At 43.4% G+C, this 21195-nt stretch overlaps 1 protein-coding gene and 1 long non-coding RNA gene across 2 annotated transcripts in view; one reads left to right on the top strand and one right to left on the bottom strand.

Annotated features, from left to right (window-relative positions):
- Window positions 1-10902: 10902 nt before the first annotated feature.
- Window positions 10903-12099, bottom strand: LOC134756634 (uncharacterized). Its single transcript, XR_010129541.1, has 3 exons — window positions 12005-12099; window positions 11312-11429; window positions 10903-11199 (listed from the first exon to the last, which is right to left on the bottom strand). It is a non-coding gene; the product is annotated as an uncharacterized lncRNA (long non-coding RNA).
- Window positions 12100-12270: 171 nt separating this feature from the next.
- Window positions 12271-21195, top strand: part of MAP3K2 (mitogen-activated protein kinase kinase kinase 2) — a 90002-nt gene continuing 81077 nt past the window's right edge. The window contains exon 1 of the mRNA XM_004032513.5: window positions 12271-12859. The gene's annotated coding sequence lies outside the window, so the exon portion shown is untranslated. The remainder of the gene's footprint in view (window positions 12860-21195) is intronic.

The following is a 21195-nucleotide window of genomic DNA, read 5'->3' as shown; positions in this document are numbered from 1 at the left end:
TTTGGAGTCAAAGGTGCTTGATTGGTAGATAAATTACCACATATGGGCTGAATTCCACTGTATTCTGGTTTGTAGCTTGCGGAAATAGACTGACACTGAGCCCAAGTTGCTGAGCACTACACGCAGAGAGGTCACTCTTTGAAGGCATTTCAGCAGGTGACTTCTGGGAGCTTAGGCTGCAGGTCTGCAAGGTTTTTGTTAGTGTTGTGAAGGTAGTGTTGGCCAGGTTTCTCCACTGTAAAGTCATGATTACTCCACTATAATTACTAAATTGAGAGGAGAGACATTGAGACTAAGAATCCGATTCATTGAGCTTTCACCCACTAGTTTCAATACACAGCGTGAATTCCTAACTCCATTCCTTTCCCATTTACTAGTTGTATTATTCTGTTACAGAGAGCTTTTCCTTCTTCCTCAGTTATGTTTATATAACTATGTCCTCAAGGATTTTATTCTATGGAATCTAATCCATTACCATCATTGTTTTTGTTTGTTTTTTTTTTTTTTTTGAGGCGAAGTCTCGCTCTGTGGCCCAGGCGGGAGTGCAGTGGCGCAATCTCGGCTCACTGCAAGCTCCGCCTCCCGGGTTCACGCCATTCTCCTGCCTCAGCCTCCCGAGTAGCTGGGACTACAGGCGCCCGCCATCACGCCCGGCTAATTTTTTTGTATTTTTAGTAGAGACGGGGTTTCACCGTGTTAGCCAGGATGGTCTCGATCTCCTGACCTCGTGATCCGCCCGCCTCGGCCTCCCAAAGTGCTGGGATTACAAGCGTGAGCCACCGCGCCCGGCCTACCATCATTGTTTTAATGTTTGATGTGTTCCAACTTTGGCCAGAAGCAGTCTCATTAAACTGACTTCTATGTCCTTTTAACATGCTCCTGTGATTCTCCGAGCACTTCCTTACTCTCAGGTATAAGATATTCCAAGCTCTTGCTCTTCTCCTGTACCAGCCCTCGTCCCTTTTAGTAGAGAATGACATTTAGAAACCAAGATCTGGGTGTGAGATGAACTTCTGGGTACTGGGATGTCACAGCTTCTACGCCACCTCAGTCTGCAGGTTTTTAAGGCAGCAAGTGAGGTGAAAGGCAGGGCCATGAGATTGGACTTGTAAGCTAAGGACTCGGCAAAATCAGGCTGCTGGTGGTAGGATGTCTATAACAAGTGCAGTGAGCTCACTCATGGGCTCACAGGGTGGTGGAACTGGGCAGTCAGTCCAACCAGGCAGTGGTTTCTCCACTCAGAAACACCTCTGTAGGCCGGGCACGGTGACTCATGCCTGTAATCCCAGCACTTTGGGAGGCTGAGGCAGGCAGATCACCTGAGGTCAGGAGTTCAAGACCAGCCTGGCCAACATGGCAAAACTCTGTCTCTACTAAAAATACAAAAATTAGCTAGGCGTGGTGGCATGCACCTGTAATCCCAGATACTTGGGAGGCTGAGGCAGGAGAATCACCTGAATCCGGGAGGCGGAGGTTGCAGTGAGCCAAAACTGTGCCACTGCACTCCAGCCTGGGCAACAGAGTGAGACTCTGCCTCAAAAAAAAAAAAAAAAAAAAAAAAAAGAAAGAAAGAAAGAAAGAAAGAAACACTTTTGTAAATTTTACACATTTATAAATCTTTCAGCTCTTTCTGCCTTGCTGTAAATTACTTCCATGACAGAGGACCTGGGAGGCTGGTTTTCTAGGATGGTGGGAGGGTCAGGGACAGTGTGGGGGACACATGGAGAAGGGTGGCCGCAGGGGCTTCACATCGTGGACTGCCACGGTGTTGGGAAACTTCACAGATCTCTCTTGGCAGACACTGCTGTCCTCAAGGCTGATCAGCTGGCTGGTTTGGGAGAGAGCCAATGACTGGAGGGGACCTCAGGAATCAGAGGTGGTGACTCATAGTGGGAGGCCACAGTCTCAGAGTCCGGTTCTCTGAAAAGAACCACGCCTTCCGATGGTGTTTGGCACCTTCCATTCTGAAGGGCCTGCTGGCTCTGGGGTCCACCGGGGCTGAGGCAGTCCTGGGCCTGTTGTGGGCAGTGGGTGGGAACAAGTGCCATCTATCTCCAGTGGCTTTCATGTGCGTCACCCTGCTGGCCTCTACCACAATCTTGGGAGCAGGATGCCTGTTTTTGTCTTCCAGACACTGAGGCTGAGAAGAGCAGGCACAGGTCTCTGCCGACTCTCATGTTCTTCACAGTGCAGCCTGGCCAGAGTTACCTGGCCCAACTGGCAGCCGGCGTGTGAGGCCACAGGGAGCCTGCTCGCTGAAACTGAGCAGCCTTGGCAGTCTGGAGGGCCCAGGGGACAGTGGCATTCTGCTTCTCAGGACAGACTCTGTGCAGCTGAGCTTCAGCCAGGCTAGCCTATGGTGAAGAACCAATGCCAACCTTTGTGACTTGACTTGCAGGAAGCAGTTGGGGAAGGATCTACATCGCACTGGGTCGAGGCATATGCTGAGCTGTGAGGATGAAGATAACTACCTCCTCACTCATTTCTGCAACGTGGACCCACTGGATGGTGCACTGAGAGGGCTTAGCATCCTCCAAACTGCCCAGAGAGGGGCTCAGAGGGCTTGGATGAAGGAAGCCTGTGGTGTCAAGGATGGCAAGGCTGATCTTGGAGGCAGAGGGGCAGCTGAAATTGGCAAGACAGGGAGTGGTGCCCTGGTGCATTAGGCAGTGGAGAGGGGCTCTGGGATGGGCATTTGGGAGGTACCATGGAACAGAGTGAGGGAGAACCTGTCAGGTGGTTCTGAGGTCCTCTCTGGCTGCTCCATTAAGTGTCCTTGGGGCCTGGTGACAGCCACCTGACCTTTCTCTGCCACTTTTTCCTTATATGTGAATTGAAAATTATGGGAAGACAATAAGATAATTAAACAGGAGAAAGGGAAGAAACAGACAATTCTCTTCTTGCTGTCAAGACAAAGACACTGGAAGTAAGGAGTGGACCATCAGACCATTAGGGGGATGCTGCAGTGGTGGAGAACATAAGTAGGCTCCCAGCAAATAGCCAACTTCCGAAAAACGGGTTATCCTTGTTAGCAATTTGGCATTTAAAAAAAAATTATCAATAAATAATAACTTTTATTTTGAGAAAGAGTCTCACTCTGGTGCCCGGACTGGAGTACAGTGGCACAATCACAGCTCACTGCAACCTCTGCCTCCCAGGCCCAGGCTTTTTTTTCTTTTTTTTTTTTTTTTTTTTGTAGAGACAGGGTTTTACCATGTTGCCCAGGCTGGTCTCCAACTCTATAGCTCAAGCAATCCGCCTGCCTCAACCTCCCAGAGTACTGGAATTACAGGCATGAGCCACTGTGCCCAGACAATACATAATAATTCTACATATTTATCAGGTACATGTGATATTTTGATACATGCATACAATGTGCAATGACCAAATCAGGGTATTTAGGATATCTACCGCTTTGAACATTTATCATTTCTTTTTGTTAGAAACTTTCAAAACTTTTATTCTAACCATTTCAATATATATATTATTGTTAACTATAGTCACCCTACTGTGCTATCAAACACCAGAACTTACTCCTTCTATTTAATTGTATGTTTGTACCCATTAACCAACCTCTCTTTTTTCCCTCCTCCTCCTCACCGCTCACCCTTCCCAGCCTCTGGTAACTATCATTCTACTCTCTACCTCCATGAGATCAAATGTTTTATTAGCTCCACATATCAGTGAGAACATACAATATTTTTCCTTCTGTGCCTTGAGTATTTCACTTAACATAATGATCATCCATGTTGCTACAAATAACAAGATTTCATTCTTTTCAATGGCTTCATAGTATTCCATTGTGTATATATACCACATTTTCTTTTTTCTTTTTTTTGAGACGGAGTCTCGCTCTGTCTCCCAGGCTGGAGTCCAGTGGTGCGAACTTGGCTCACTGCAAGCTCTGCCTCCCGGGTTCATGCCATTCTCCTGCCTCAGCCTCCCGAGTAGCTGGGACTACAGGCCCCCGCCACCATGCCTGGCTAATTTTTTTGTATTTTTAGTAGAGTCGGGGTTTCACCGTGTTAGCCAGGATGGTCTCGATCTCCTGACCTTGTGATCTGCCCACCTCAGCCTCCCAAAGTGCTTGGATTACAGGCGTGAGCCACCGCGCCCGGCCCACATTTTCTTTACTGATTCAACTCTTGATGAACACTTGGGTGATTCCATATCTTGGCTATTGTGAATAGTGCTGCAATAAACATGGGAATGCAGCTATCCCTTTGATATACTGATTTCCTTTATTTTGGATAAATACCCAGTAGTGAGATTATAGTAGTGAGATTGCTGGATCATATGGTAGTTCCATTTTGAGTCTTTTGAGAAATCTCCATACTGTTTTCCATAGTGGCTGTACTAATTTACATTCTACCAACAGTGTATAAGAGTTTCCTTTTCCGGCTGGGTGTGGTGGCTCACGCCTGTAATCCCAGCACTTTGGGAGGCTGAGGTGGGTGGATCACCAGGTCAGGAGATTGAGACCATCCTGGCCAACATGGTGAAACCCCATCTCTACTAAAAGTACAAAAATTAGCTGGGCATGGTGGCACGTGCCTGTAATCCCAGCTACTCAGGAGGCTGAGGCAGGAGAATTGCTTGAACCTGGGAGGCGGAGGTTGCAGTGAGCTGAGATGGTACCATTGCACTCCAGCCTGGACAACAGAGCGAGACTTCATCTTGGAAAAAAAAAAAAAAAAAAAGCCCACAAAAATTAGCCAGGGATGGTGGCACACACCTGTAATCCCAGCTACCTGGGAGGCTAAGGTGAGAGAATCACTTGAACCTGGGAGGTGAAGGTTGCAGTGAGCCTAGATGACACTACTGCACTCCAGCCTGGGTGACAAAGCGACACCCTGTCTCAAAAAAAAAAAAAAGAAAAAAGGAACTACTTATGCCATGTGAAGTGAAAACTGTAAGACACAAAATTGCATGTATAGGACAGATCACAACTATTAATACCTAAGAATGATTTAAAAACGTATCTAAAAAATAAAAAAATACCAGCACAACAAAGATTTATGAATAGAGAAAAAATTGAATAGAAACAGAACTATAGAAGGAATGAGCTTTTTCTTTTCCTCCTGTTTTCCATATTTTCTATTACAAATATGTGTAACAATGGAAAACATATAACAAACATAATGTTAAAGTAAGAAGTTAATGTACTAGCAACTGATGGATAAAAGAATTAGAGCTGATCAAGATCACAGAGAATTCAAGACAACTGTCTGTTAGAAATCTTGTCACATTGCCTCTTTCCACACTTAGAAAAGTTTGTGGGCATTCCACACAGCAGAAATCCCAGAAATAACTTTTGTTTGGCTGTGGCAGCACTGTGAACTTTTAAAAATCAGATTTACTAATGTTTTGCTTCTTGTAACAGTGAAGTGGCCCTGGGGATAATCATAATAGATTTGTGGAACATCATTTACATATGGGGTAGGCCCTACAGTCCACTCTGGTCCCCCAAGTCTTGCCTCTCCATGAGCTTCTCAGAGCCAACACAGTTGGCTGCTAGGCAACAACCATCCATCTCTCAGCTCCTTTGTAACCTAATCCAGCTTCTGCTTAGATATAGCCAGGCAGTGTGCCCAGCCCCAGGTGGTCCTCGTGTGGGCTGAACCCATCATGGTGATCCTGACTTCTATGCATGCATAGCCATGTGACCCAACTCCAGCCAACAAGATACTATTAGCAGTCAGTTCAGCTACCAGGGACAGTCATTTACATCTCCCATGAGAAACTACACAGCCCTGTGGTCCAGATTAGGGAGGGGATTCTGCTCCCAGAGCCACCATTCCTGTGTATGGCCCCATGTCCTGACTCTCCAAGATGGCCTGCAAGTACTCCAGTGTGGGAGGAAGGGACGAGGAAAGATGTGAAAGCAGTAGTCTCTTAAGAAAGGGACTCTCAGTGAAGGTCCCTGGATGGACACACTTCAGTTGACTTCCCTTTTGCCATTACTAAGTCACCTGGTCACATTTAGCTGCAAGGGAGGCTAGGGAATGAACTCTTTATTATGAGAGTCCTATATGCTCAGATAAAATTTGATTACAATGGGAAGAGGAGAATGAATTTGGGGGCACAATTAGCAGACATTGCTGCAAAAACAAAATGGGTAGTCTGCTGGGAAATACTATCTTTTTTTTTTTTTTTTTTGAGACAGAGTTTCTCTCTTGTTGCCCAGGCTAGAGTGCAGTGGCATGATCTCAGCTCACTGCAACCTCCGCCTCCTAGGTTCAAGCAATTCTCCTACCTCAGCCTCCTGAGTAGCTGGGATTACAGGCATATGCCACCATGCCCAGTCAATTTTTTGCATTTTTAGTAGAGATGGGGTTTCTCCATATTGGTCAGGCTGGTCTTGAACCCCTGACCTCAGGTGATCCACCTGCCTCGGCCTCCCAAAGTGCTGGGGTTACAGGTGTGAGCCACTGCACCTGGCCCTGGAAATACTATCCTTAATGAAAAGAGAATCCTTAGCACACGTAGCACCAGATATTGGTCTCTAACACCATTCTCCAACAAAAGAAACCAGGGCCCTTTGGAAAAATGGCTGATTCTAGACTGGGACAGGAAATATTCAAGATGATTTTGGAGCACTGGCAGTGCCAGAAAGCAAAGAAGTGCTGAAAAAGGAAAAAAAAAAAAATCATAATGAGGGGTGTCAAAGGGACACATGAGACAAATCAAAGAGCTACCAATGGCCAAACCCAGAATAATTAGAGCAACAAAATAAGTAATGAAGTATTAGATTATAACCCAGAGCATAAGTTATATACCCACAAGTCTATATTAATATAAATAAAAGATTACATAAGTAAACAGGGGAGAAGAGACAAATCTCACATGCAGAAGAATTCCTAGTAATTTATGCAGATACTTCACACACAAGGAGGTGGAGCATAGCTCCCCACTCCTTAGGTGTGGGCTGAGCATAGTGACTTCCTTACAAAGAGTATAGTATGGAAAGAGGTGAATAAAGAGTAGCTTTATGGGGGAGAAACCTGACAAACACTATCTCAGGCAGGTGATCAAGCTCAACACCAAGTCATAAATCATACTGACAGTATATACCTGCTATGGTTTGAATATGTCCCCCAAAGGTCATGTTTTGGAAACTTGATCCCCAATGCAACAGTGTTAGGAGGTAGGACCTTTAAGAGGTGTTTAAGTTATGATTAAGTTATGAGGGCAGAGCCCTCATGAATGGATTAATGTCATTATCTAGGGAATGGGCACCTTATAAAAGGATGAGTTTGACTCTTCTTGCTCTTTCTCTCATCTTCTCTTTGCCCTTCCCCCACAGGATGACACAGCAAGAAGGTTCTTGCCAGATGTCGGCCCCTCAATCTTGGACTTCCCAGCCTTCAGAACTGTGAGAAATAAATTTCTGTTCATTACACATTACCCAGTCTGTGGTATTTTGTTACATATCACAAAATGGACTAAGACAATGGACTACCTTTGATAGGATGTGATAAAGATGGCACTTTACTTCAGTGGTCTCCTTCCCCAGAACCCATAACCTCAGTGTCATCATGAGAAAAACATTACATGATTCACAATTGAAGAATATTCTACCAAACACCTAACCAGTATTCCTTAGCACAAGGCCATCAAAAACAAGGGAACTCACAGCCAAGAGAAGCCTAAGGAGACGTGATGACTAAGCGTAGTGTGGGCTCCTGGAACACAAAAAGGGCATTAGGAAAAAACTGAGGACATCTGAATAAAGTATGGACTTCAGTTAATGACAATGCATCAATATTGGTTCACTAGTTATGACAAATGTACTACACTAATAATACAAGTTCGTAATAATAGGTGTATTAGTCTGTTCTCACATTGCTATAGAGAACTACCTGAGACTGGGTAATTTATGAAGAAAAGAGGTTTAATTGACTCACAGTTACACAGGCTTTACAGAAAGCAAGGCTGGGAGGCCTCAGGAAACTTAAATCATGATGGAAAGTGAGGGGGAAGCAGGCACATCTTACCATGGCAGAGCAGGAGAGAGAAACATCAAAGGGGGAAGTGCTACACACTTTTAAACAACCAGATCTCGTGAGAATTCACTTGCTATCACAAGAACAGCAAGGGGGAAATCTACCCCCCTGAGCCAATCACCTCCACCAAGGCCCCTCCTCCAACACTGGGAATTACAATTTGACATGAGATTGGGTGGCCATACAAAGCCAAACCATATCAATAGGAGAAAATGAATGCTGAATGTGGGTATAGGAGAAGTCTCTGTACTATTGTCTCAGTTTTTCTGTAAATCTAAAACTGTTCTTGTAAACAAAAAATAAAATTCTAAGGCCCCCAACCACCTGAATAGACCCCTCCTCTTGGCCAAGGGCACTCCAATGTTAACCTGAAAAACCTAGTTCAGGCTGTGATGGAAAGGGGGAGCTGGACATGCCTCATTCTACCCTCTTCCCTTTTGGAATTTCTGACAGAACAGACTCTTTAAGTCCAATAAGAAACATGTACAATCTATTGTCTCTGAAGCCTGCTATCTGGAGGCTTCATCCACATGATAAAACCTTGGTCTCCATAATCCCTTACGGTAACCCAGAAATTATCTTCTATTGATAGTAACTCTTTCAACCAATTGCCAATCAGAAAATCTTTGAATCCATCTATGACTTGGAAGCCCCCACTTCCAGTTGTCCTGACTTTCTGAACCAATGTACACCTTACATGTATTGCTTGATGCTTTATGTCTCCCTAAAATGTATAAAACCAAGCTGTAATCTGGCCACCTTGGGCACATGTTCTCAGGATTTCCTGAGGGCTGTATCACAGGCCATGGTCACTCATACTTGGCTCAGAACAAATCTCTTCAAATATTTTATAGAGTTTGACTCTTTCGTCAACATTCTAAAATAAAAAGTTTATTTTAAAAAAGAATGAGGGAAAGAAACAGAGGGATGGTTCCCCCTTCTTTACTGCGTGGGAGGTCATATTTGGAGCTGAGGTGGCCGTCCGTTGATTCTCAATATGCCTGTTCACAGCCCTAACCAACCTTGGATCCATGAACTGGATTTTTGTTATGTGACAAAATCAACCTCACTGTTTAAGCTGTTTTGGGCCAGGTGTCTTGTTCGTTGCAGTTGAATGCATCCCAACCAATAGTACTCATATCATTTTCACGGCCACAGCTGTGGTTTAGACCTTTAGAATTTCATCTCCCTTCCCAGCAATTTGGCCTGCTCTAATATTCCTCTTTCCCAATCTCCTGGCAGCTCTCTTCCTTCTCTAGCTTCACCCCCTGCCTGCATTTCTCTCAACACCCAGTGGCCAGCAACTCTTGCCATTCCTAGGCAGGGCACATTCCCTCATACTTCCAAGCTTGGACACACTTGATTCCCTCTGCCTGGAATGCGTACTCCTCCATCCTTATTTCTTCCAGCAAATAACTACCCCCATTCAAGTTTCAGTTGCCAGCCATGGCACAATATGTGGCCAGCAAGATTCTAAGATGTCCCTGCAGATCCCTGACTGCTGGTGTACATAGCCCGCATAACCCTCAGTACTGTGAATATAATGGATTATACTCCTATGATCAGGTTATGTTATGTGACACTGTTGATGTTAAGAATAGATTATCTCAGTGGGCCTGATCTAATCATATGAACTCTCTGAAAGCCCGGTGCAGTGGCTCATGCCTGTAATCCCAGCATTTTGGGAGGCCAAGGTGGGCAAATCACGAGGTCAGGGGTCCGAGACCAGCCTGACCAACATGGTGAAAACCTGTCTCTACTAAAAATACAAAACTTAGCTGGGCGTGGTGGCGGGTGCCTGTAATCCCAGCTACTCAGGAGGCTGAGGCAGGAGAATCACTTGAACCCGGGAGGCGGAGGTTGTAGTGAGCCGAGATTGCGCCATTGCACTCCAGCCTGGGCGATAGAGTGAGACTCCATCTCAAAAATAAAAAAATAAATAAAAATAAAAGCAGAGAGTTTTCTCTGGCTGGTAGCAAAAGAGGAAGTTAGAGAGAGATCTGATGTAGGAGGATGTTTGGCACGCAAGAAGGTCTCTGTCGCTGGCTTTCAAGATGGAAGGGGTCATGTGGCAAGGAATGCAGGTGACCTCTAGGAACTGAAGGCAGGCCCAGGAAATAGAGATGTCAATCCTACAACCACAGGAAACTGAATTGTGCCCCAAAGAAGTATGAGCTTGGAAGATCTTTGCAAGGGCCTCTAGATAAGAAGTCAGCCCAGCTGATACCTTGATTTCAGCCTTGCAATATACCCTGAGTAGAGAACTCAGCCTCGCCCCTGTGCAAACTTCTGATCTGTATAACTGGAAGCTAAAAAACAGACACTGTTTTAAGTCACTAAGTCTGTGGCAGTTTGTTATGCAGCAACAGAAAAGGAACACGCCACATCTCCTCTCTGAAGTCATCTCTCACTTCCCCAGACACACCTGTGACATCTTCCTCTTGCTGCTGTGGTGCCTGATACACATCCCTCCCATGATGCAGGTCACAGTGTGTTATCATTATCCATTTACCTGTCTGCCTTCCTCACAGGATTCTGAGTTCCTGGGCAGTAGGGACTATATAATTTTATCACTGCAATCCCAGGCACAGAGTAGGAAGGCAAAAAAAAAATTCACTGAATGATGGTTTCATCAATAAAAAAAATCCCAATATCACTAATTTGTAATCATATATACTAAAATAACCAAAGATGTCAGAGATTTAATATCTAAGCAAGAGGAAAAGTCATCAATATAAAAGGAGAATGGCGAAAAAGAAAGAATAGCTACTATAACTATACCCATGGGATGTTTCTGAGGAACCCAGAGGTGAATGAATCCCCGGGGTGGTAAGTGAGGGAAGGGAGTGGAGAAATGAGCAGCACTATGAGGGGAAAAAATTTATCTCTAGATTACTTAGTAAACAAACACGTTTTTATTGAATGCCTGCTATGTGGTGACCCAGTAACTGTGGAGAACAATATAGATGTTTAAGATTTAAATACTATCCTCCGGCATTCTGAGACCCTCCTTTCTGTGGCATACAGGTCTTAGAATGTTAGATTCAAGAAGGTCTTAGATTTATGCATAAGTCCTCCATTTTTTAAACAAATAGAAGCAAACTGATTTTCCACTGAGCTCTGTGTTTCTGAGGTGCACATCCTTGTTCCTGTGACTTTGACACCTCTGTTAATGGGTCTGTAATAAAAATTCCTGGAAGAAACCCAGAGATATTTTGACATTACACAACAGTTTCTCCCTCAGTCTCTGCCCCACAAGTGCCAGCTCCCTTGACCCTCAGAGCCCAAGTTGGGTAGCTCCTTACTTCTGGGTCGGGTGAGTCCCATTCCCATCTCTTTCATTTCAAATGCTCCAGTGGAAATGTGGTCTGGAATATGCATGAAAGGGGTGGATCCAGAATGTACGAAGAAACCAAGTAGAAGCTGAACAGGGAAGAATGGTACAGGAGGTTGTAAGGGGTATTTAAGGAAAGGAGAAGAGATGGGGCGGAAAGATGCTTTCTGGATCAAAGTAGGATGAAAACATCTGGATGCAGGTTAGTCACACCACGGAGGGCCTCACCATTAGTCTGATTAATTTGCATTTTATCCTGTGGGAGATGAGGAGCGAAGGAAAGGGTTTTAGACTCTAGCTTTGGGGGTGGGGTGTCAACTCATGTCTCTGGGCTTAAGTTTCCACATCTGTTAAGCTGGAGAAGTAATACTTGCTGGGCCAACCAATGTACACAACCATTGTCATAACCAAGTATCGATGGTGATAAGAACTAAACAGAAAACACAAATAACACTTAGCCAGTCTCCAAGGGGGTGGTTTAAGGTTAGGTGGCAAGCCTGAAGTAATTTCTAAAGTCCCTCAGGAAAAAAATTCTGAAACTTGAGCCACAAATTAAGAGGCAGACGGCTTTTCTCCTTGCAAATGACCTGCCACACACTCAGTCCGTCACTGCCTCTGCTAGCTCTGCTACCCTTGGGCCCTGTCCACAGCCCACGTGGGAGACCTTTTCACGGGATCTACTCGGATGTCTGGGATCTGGCCACTACCGCAGGCTCGAGACAACCCAGGTGCGTATGCGCCGCGCACACGGAACAGCACAGGCTGCCCGGGGGCAGGGGCGGGGCCGAGGCCGGGGCGGAGCCAGGACTGGGAATCCCCGCGCCGTCCGGCCGGTGGGGGCGGTGGCGTGTGTGTGGGCGTGGCGGGCCTCTGCGCAGGCGCCGACCCACTCCCCTGGGCCGGGCGCGCGCCCGCGGCGGGTTCCGCTACCGCCGGGCGGAGGGGTGCGCGCGCACGAGCGAGCGACCGTGACGTGCGCCGCGCTACGCCCGACGTCACGGGTCCGTGTGTAGTGGCTGCCGGGCTGCCTGCCCTCAGCGGCGGCGCCTGACGAGGGTGCCGCGGCCGCTGGGCGCAGCGTTCGGGGGTTGCACGGCCCGCGGCGGCGACGAAAACAACGACCAGGACGCTCGGCGCCCCTGTCCGCAGAGTCGCCACTCCCGCCTCGTCTCCGGTCTCTAGCGACGCGGGCCCGCGGCTTCCTCCTTTCCTGCCCAGTTCCCCGCGGGCCTCGGGGTTGCAGCGGCTAGAAGCGCCGAGGAGCGCCAGGAGGACCCGGCCGGCTGCGAGGATTCACGCGCCCGCCACCCCGCCCGGCCCGGGTTTCATGTGAAAGAAGGACGGGCCTGGCCCCAAGGCCCGCGCCCGACTCCTCGCGCGCCCCTCCGGTCCCCGGGGGCCCCGCGGCAGCCCCCGACCTGGGGCCGCGGTGACAGGCCGCGCTGGGGCGGAGGGGCGGGCTCGGCGGGGGCGGCCCCTCCTTGGGCCTGCGGCTCTCTACGTCCCTGCGGAGCAGCCGGTACGTGCGTGTGTGCGTGCGCGCGCGTGTGTGTGTGTGTGTGTGTGTTTGTGTGTTCGCGCGCGTGTGTGTGTGTGTGTGTGTGTGTCGGGGGCCGCGGGCTGGGCGCCGGGAGGGGGGCTGGCGGCGGCCTAAGCGCCGCTCCAGGGGCGGAGATTTCGCTGGGTGATTGCCTAGCTGCGGGAGGGCGGACCTTGGGCCCCCTGCATCCAGTCCTAAAGCCCAGGTTAGCGCGAAGTAGGCTGCTGGGCTGTGTTAGCTGTCAGACACGTACCCTGCAGAGATTTTAGAAGAAAGGTTGCATCTGGTCTTGGGATGAAGCAGAAATGGTACATGCAGTAAGCGAAAAAGTGCTTGTCTTTGCACTGTCACAGTGTGGTAATCTTTTGATGTAAGGTTGTTTCCCCCTTTTCTCTTTACGGAATATTTAGGTAGCACTTACGGTGCTCTTAGTCTGCGCCGGGCAGTTGTCATGCATTATCTTTCTTCATCTTCCCAGCCCAATGAGGTGGGTAAATTGCCCCATTTTACAGGTGAAAACTTGAGGCTCAGAGAGATTAAGGCATTTGTCCAAGGTCATGAAGCTAGTAATCCAGGAAGGCTTGGTTCGAATATGCAGATGTCTTTTTGTAAGACTGTATTCCTCGTCTTGCAAAAAATAAATACGTTTAGAAAATGAGACTAACTGGGAAGTTTCTTTAATGGGATAAATTCTAAACACATAGACAGATACAGTTTAGTTTTCCCTAACGTAAGCTCTTCGATATCTTTTGCCAAATCATTTTCTTAGCTTTAAAAAAAATTTAAAAGAGGGCTTCAGATACCTTTACTTTTTATGTACTAGTACTGGACAGAAAAAAATTATTCTCTCACAAAAAATAAATACATTTGGTAAAACTGCATAGATCTTGAAAGGTCACAAATTTACTTTTGTAGTTTGACCTTGATGCCGAAAGGGAACTCACAGTTGAGTTATTTGCTTGAGATTTCCTTGTTGCAAAATTTGTTGCTGGATTATGTGGCAATTTAGTGATTTGTTCGTTGTCTTATGCAATCTTTTAGTTCGATGTCAAATTTTAATGCGTAGAATATCGTAGGAAGTTTGATGGTGTGATTCTTTTTCATTTGTATGGAGTGCTACTAGTCAGTGTTTATAAGTTAACTGAAAATTCTCATTTTAGCATGAGTTTTGTATTTTTTAAAACTATGGTGAGAGGAAAAAATAAGGAGCCAGAGCTCTGTACTGAAAAAAAGTCGATACATTTCCTTTGAGTAATTGAAGCTCTATGCATAATTGCAAATGTTTAACAAATCTATTGATGCCCAGTTATATTACTCTGTAATTTTCCTAGTATATTATCAAGTTGAAGAAAATTTGTGGTCTTGCAATCTCTATGGAGAAAAGGTGAAATTACAAAGTTAACGTGTGGATGGTTTACAGATTGATTTGTTGTTTGGTTAAAATATAAACATGTTGAATCTTATTGAATTATGTTGTATATGATATCATTATAGAATGGTTGTCCATGTGCCTCTTTTGAGAAACTAGCTGTTAAAGGCTTATCTTAAATAATTGGATTGCATTAGAGACTGAGTCTTAATAAGCAATGTTTTAGGTGGAGCTTTTGTTTCTAGTTTACTTTATTGGTACCAAAGGGTTAAACTAATAGGTGCTGTATTAAAATAAAGTCATGTTTGATACTCTGCATTTCCTACAGCGTTGGTTTCAGGTTGATTTTCTCTTTCCCTATAGAATTGGAGCTATTTCCCCCCACCTCCCACTTTTTATTATCAAACAATTTCAAGCATACAGAAAATTTGGTAATAGTAAACCACTTGTATATTGACCCTCTAGATTAAACATTTGTTGGTATCTTGCCATATTTGCTTTATCTATAGGTACATGTACAGGCATACCTTAGAGAGATTGTGGCTTTGGTTCCAGACCACTGCAATAAAGGAAAAGAAGTGAGTCACATAAACTTTTTAGTTTCACGGTGCATATAAAGTTATGTTTGCAATATACTGTAGTCTATTGTGTGCAATGGCATTATGTCTAAAAAAAGTATATACCTTAATTAAAAAATTATTTATTGCTAAAAATTTCTAAAGAAATTTGAGCCTTTAGGGAATTGTAATCTTTTTGCTGGTGGAGGGTCTTGCCTCCATGTTGATGGCTGCTGACTAGTAAGGATGGTTGATAAGGGGTGGTTGTTGAAGTTTGGGATGGCTGAGGCAATTTCTTAAAGTAAGACATTAGTGAAGTTTGCCGCATCGATGGACTCTTCCTTTCATGAAAGATTTCACTCTAGCGTGTGATTCTATTTGATAACATTTTACTCACCATAGAACATTTTTCAAAATTGGAGTCAGTCCTTTCAAACCCTTTATCAACTAATTGCTTATCACCTATCATCTAAGTTGCTTATCGTTGCTGTATCAACTAAGTTTTTGTAATCTAAGTCCTTTGTTGCTACTTCAATAATATTCACATCATCTTCACTAGGAGTAGATTCCATCTCAAGAAGCCACTTTCTGTTCAGGCGTAACGGGGTCACGCTTATAATCCCAGCAGTTTGGGAGGCTGAGGCAGGAGGATTGCTTGCGCCAAGGAATTCAAGAACAGCATGGGCAACATGGCAAAATCCCATTTAAAAAAATATAGAAGTTAGCCGGTTGTGGTGATTTGGGAAGCTGAAGCAGGGAGAGTGCTTGAGCTGGGGAGGGGAGGTCAGGGCTGCAGTGAGCTGTGGCAGTGCAGACCAGCCTGGGCAATAGAGCAAGACCCTGTCTTAAAAAAAAAAAAAAAAAAAAAAAAGGCCACTTTGTTTCCTCATACATAAGAAGCAACTTTTCATCTGTTCAAGTTTTAGCTCCGCTTCTAATTGTAGTTCTCTTGTTCTTTCCGTCACATCTACAGTTACTTCCTCCACTGAAGTCTTAAACCCCTCAAAGTCATCCATGAGGGCTGGAATCAGCTTCTTCCAAATTCCTGTTAATGTTGATATTTTGACCTCCTCCCATGAATCATCAGTGTTCTTAATGGCATCTAGAATGATGAATCCTTTCCAGAAGGTTTTCAATTTACTTTGCTCAGATCTGTCAGAAGAATCTGATCACTGTCTATGGTAGTTACAGCCTTACAAAATGTATTCCGTTTGTTTTTCTTTTTTTAGTTTCACAGTGCATATAAAGTTATGTTTACAATATACTGTAGTCTGTTAAGTGTGCAATGACATTCTAAAAAAGCAATATATATATATACCTTAATTAAAAATTATTTGTTGGCCGGGCATGGTGGCTCACGCCTGTAATCCCAGCACTTGGGGAGGCCGAGGCGGGCGGATCACGAGGTCAGGAGATCAAGACCATCCTGGCTAACAGGATGAAACCCCGTCTTTACTAAAAATACAAAAAAAAAAAAAAAAAACCAAAAAAAACCACTAGCCGGGCATGGTGGTGGGTACCTGTAGTCCCAGCTACTCGGGAGGCTGAGGCAGGAGAATGGTGTGAACCTGGGAGGTGGAGCTCGCGGTGAGCAGAGATGGCGCCACTGCACTCCAGTCTGGGTGATAGAGCGAGACTCCATCTCAAAAAAAAAAAAAAAAAAATTATTTGTTGCCAAAAAAAATGCTAAAAGAACATCTGAGCCTGGCTCAGGCTAGCCTAATTTTTTATTTTTATTTCTATTTTTAGAGTTAGCATCTCGATGTGTTGCTCAGGCTGGTTGCAAACTCTTTGCCTCAGATGGTCCTCCCACTTTGGCCTCCCAAAATATTGAGATTACAGGCATGAGCCACTGTCCTGGCTGTATTTCTTAAATTAAGAAATGCATCCAAGTTGGAAAAGTCAAAATACCCTATTCCCTGATGACATGATCTCTCTCATATTTAGAAAAACCTAAGGATCCCACCAAAAACCTCTTGAATTTGACAAATAATCCAGTAAAGTGTCAATACAAAATCAGTGTACAAAAATGAGGAGCATTTCTTTACACCAATGACGATCCAACTGAAAACTAAATCAAGAAAGCAATCTTCAAAAAAAGAAAAAATCCACCTAGAAATGTATTTAACCAAGGAGGTAACAGATCTCTATAAGGAGAACTACAAAGTCCTGATGTAAGAAATTCTAGATGACACAGACAAACGGAAAAACATCCCATACTCGTTGATTGGAAGAATCAGTTTTGTCAAAGTGACCATACAACCTGATATGGGTTGGTTGTTTGTCTCCTCCAAATCTCATGTTGAAATGCAATCCCCAGTGTTGGAAGTGGGGCCTGGTGGGAGGTGACTGGATCATGGGGGTGGGTGCCTCATGAATGGCTTAGCACCATCCCCTTGATGATGAGCAAGTTCATGTGAGATCTGATTGTTTAAAAATGTGTGGCGTCTCTCTACTCTCTCACTTGCTCCTGCTCTTGCCAAGTGATGTCCTTGCTCCCACTTTGCCTTATGTCATGAGACCTCACCAGAGGCCAAGCAGGTGCCAGCACCATGCTTCCAGTCCGGCTTGCTGAACCGTGAGCCAATTAAACCTCTCTTCTTTATAAATTACCCAGCCTGAGGTTTTTCTTAAGAGCAGTGCAAGAATGGCCTAATACACTGCTCAAAGCAATCTGCAGATTGAAGGCAACCCTTATCAATATACCGACATCTGCTGGGTAGAGTGGCTCATGCCTGTAATCCCAGCACTTGGGGAGGCCAAGGCAGGCGGATCACCTGAGGTCAGGAGTTCGAGAGCAGCCTGACCAACATGGTGAAACCCTGTCTCTACTAAAAATACAAAAATTAGTGGGACGAGGTGGCAGTAGTCCGAGATACTTGGGAGGCTGAGGCAGGAGAACTGCTTGAACCCAAGAGATGGAGGCTGCAGTAAGCCAAGATCGTGCTGCTGCACTTCATCCTGGGCAATAGAGTGAGTCAATTTGTAAGAAAACACATTATTATCTGTGAAGCACAATGAAAAGTGAAATAAAACAAGGTATACCTCTACTGAAAGAAGAAAACTATCAAACTAGAATTCTAGATCCTGGAACTATGTATTTCAAAAATAAAGGAGAAATAAACACTTCCAGATTTTTTTTTAAAAAATCACCACTATGAAGCAGAATGAAGCTCAATAAAATGAGATATACTTATATATTATTTTCAGCTGAACTCTTTGAAACTAAGCTGTGGACATTATGACATTTTACCCCTCAATATGTCACATGCATCCCCTAAAGTTAAGGACATTTTCTTACATAGCCAAAATACCATTATTGTTACTTTTCTTAGGTGCGATACTTCTTTAATATACTCTAATATATATCCATATTTACATCTCATTCGTACTGAATTGTCATTTGTGGTTTGTACACCCATCCCCACCAAATCAGGATTTCATCAAAGTTTATTCATTGCATTTAGTTGTTAAGGCTTTCTGATCTCTTCTAGTCTACAGCAGTCTCACCTCTTACCCCCTTTAAAAATGACAATGATTTTTTTTAAGAGATCAAGACAGTTGTCTTATAAAGTGACTCATATTCTCGATTTGTCAGATTCCACCCCCCCCCCGCCGTCATAGCATTGTTTAGCTTGTTCCTGTATTCCCCCATACCAGTTGTTAAGTGTAAACTAGATTTAAAGGGTCGATTAGTTTTAATTTCAACATTTTGGACAAGAATACCTAATAAGTGATTTAATATATTTTATATGCCTCCCATTAGGAGACGTACACTGTGCAGTCCCATTATTTGTGATACTAAGTTTGATTGCTTGGTTGAGAGGAGTAAGGTGAGGTATGTTTTTCTCACTGCAGTCAGCAAGTAATCTGTGGCATGATAAATTAGCGCTGTAATGCCAGCCTGTTCTCCAGTGATCTTTTACCTAATAGTTGTGGTATCTTTTGCTGATCCTTGTCAGGCTAACTTTTAAATTTCAGTGTTAATAAATGTTTGTTGGTCTATAGATGGAAACAAATCACAGGAATTAAAAAATATCCAGCTAGGTTAATCAGAATCTGATTTTGTGGATTTTAAAGATTTTAACAAAGTATTCAAAGTATCCTTTGTTACGAATTTTATAAGAAACCTGGCTTGAAAAATGGGAATAACTCAATGCTGGTCTTCTGTACTCTTAAGAAGTGCATTTAAATTTTTCTTAGATAACATCTACTGCACAAGAATAACCCAGAAATACAATATAAAGGAAGGGTGGATCTACTAAAATACATTTTGAGAAAATTGTCTATTTTCTGATGTAATGGGAGGAGCACTGGATTGAGAGTCAGAAGATCATTCCTACCATTATATGAAGTTCAAGAATTACAAATTTTTGAGCTGGGCTGTGTGGTGCATGCCTCAACTACTCAGGAGGTTAAGGCAGGAGAATCCCTTTAGCCCAGGAGTTGGAGGGCATCCTGGGCAACATAGCAAGACCCTGTATCAAAAATCAGGAAAAAAAGAAGGATAAATTTTTAAATTTTACTGCATGTTCTTATTTCATAGTGATTGCTTTAGTAAACATTTATGAATAAAGAATGAATTTCTGATGAGATATGTTTGTTACATTTAGAAGTGAACTTCATTTTTATGAAGCCAGTTATAAGTAAATCAAATGTATGTAATACAAAATTGAACTTAAAAAACCTTTCCTCTTATTCTCAAAGTGTTGTGTGAGATGTATCTATATATCTATATCTACACACACTTAGCAAGAAATGTTAAGTTTGTCTTTTGTCTTGGATATTCCTGGGATTGATTTGGAACATTGGTTGACTATATTTCTCTTGGTAGTTAATTACATAGTTGCTTTGTAATATTTCTTGTATTGTTGCCTTTATTGTTACTTAACTCTTAGGTTAAAGAGTTAAGATTAGGTCTTAACTCTTACTTTGTTGTTGTTATTTATACCTTGCTTTCCCAACTAATAGGAGGATAGGGTTAGAATCTTTAGATTCCCTACTGTCACTAGTTTACTGGTTTTCTTACAAGTGGTCAACAATTATTTGTTTGAGATTCATAGTACCATAAATTTAAAAAGCACTATGAGGTTTATAAACTTTGGAATTTTTTCCATTTGTGTGGTTAGTCATTTAGTGTGAACTTTAATAGTTAATAATGACAAAAGAATAGTTTAATATATTTTCTCGGTATTCTTTGGATCATTCTCAAATTAGGTCCCTTTATTGTCACTGAGAATGCTCCTAGAGCACTCTGTGCACACTTGCCTCTACCATTGTACTTGCCACATTGCACTATAATCATTGATGTGTCCTTCAGTAGTAAGTTAGCTCATCAAGAACAGAGGCAGCGTTTTGTTGTTTGGTACTCCAGTACCTAGCACAGTGCAGACAGCAGGGATCTCCTTTTGCAGTGCTGTAAGATTACTTAAAAGGTGATGCCTCCCAAAATCATTGATGATTTACAGAAGTTTTGGTTTGAATTTACTGGTTGAGTTTCCTTTGTTTCTTTTTTTCTCCCACGAGATACTGGTTTTACTTTAGTTAAATGTAATTTTCTATGTTCTAGGCACTGATTTCAGTACTGCTTTTAAGATTTTAATTCATTTAATCCCTACAACAACCCAGTGGAATTAGTTACTGTTACTATATCTGTAGTGCAGATGAGGGAACTGAAGCACAGGGACAATAAGCAACTTGCTTAGGTTCACACATCTTGTCTGTGGTGGAGCTAGGACTTGAACTCAGGCAGCCTGGCTCTAGAATATGTGCTCCTAACATGCTGCTTTTCTTGCTTTATCAGGGCAATGAGAAAATTAGACTTGTAATATATCTTTCATCAAGCAATATAAAAACATTCTTTGACATTTATATAATACTATATAATTCATTGAGTACCCGCTGTGTACCAGAGTGGAGATGGTATTTCCAGAAGGCCTTGAAGAGTCGTCAACAGTTGAACTAAGTTAACAAACCTTATACGTTAACCGACTGTGCTTATAATGTGTATTGAAAAAAACTTTAAAATATAGAAAAGATAATGAAAATAAAGGTAGTGAATAGCTAAGACTATGAGCTTGGGATTTAGACCTGAGTGTGAGTCTGAGCTCCACTCTCTAAGCCTCACTCCTCTGTAAAATTGGGGTATAGTGTCTAATTCATGGGGTTTTTAAATGAGGTTTAAGTGAGATAATATGTTTAGGACAGTGCCTAGCATATAATAAGTATTCCAAAAACATTATCAGTTATTGTAAAAATCTCTCATAATCCACATAGATTCTGTCTATTTTGATGTACAAAGAAGCTCTCTTATTTAATGTGATTGGGAGGTAGTATTTATTACATTTAAAAAAGTTATTAATATAAGGGGAATACAAATGATACATTCT

Source organism: Gorilla gorilla, chromosome 11, assembly GCF_029281585.2.
Source record: "Gorilla gorilla gorilla isolate KB3781 chromosome 11, NHGRI_mGorGor1-v2.1_pri, whole genome shotgun sequence".
Taxonomy (NCBI): domain Eukaryota; kingdom Metazoa; phylum Chordata; class Mammalia; order Primates; family Hominidae; genus Gorilla; species Gorilla gorilla.
Note: the sequence above shows the minus strand (reverse complement) of the source record. Positions and strands in the feature narration are given on the sequence as shown.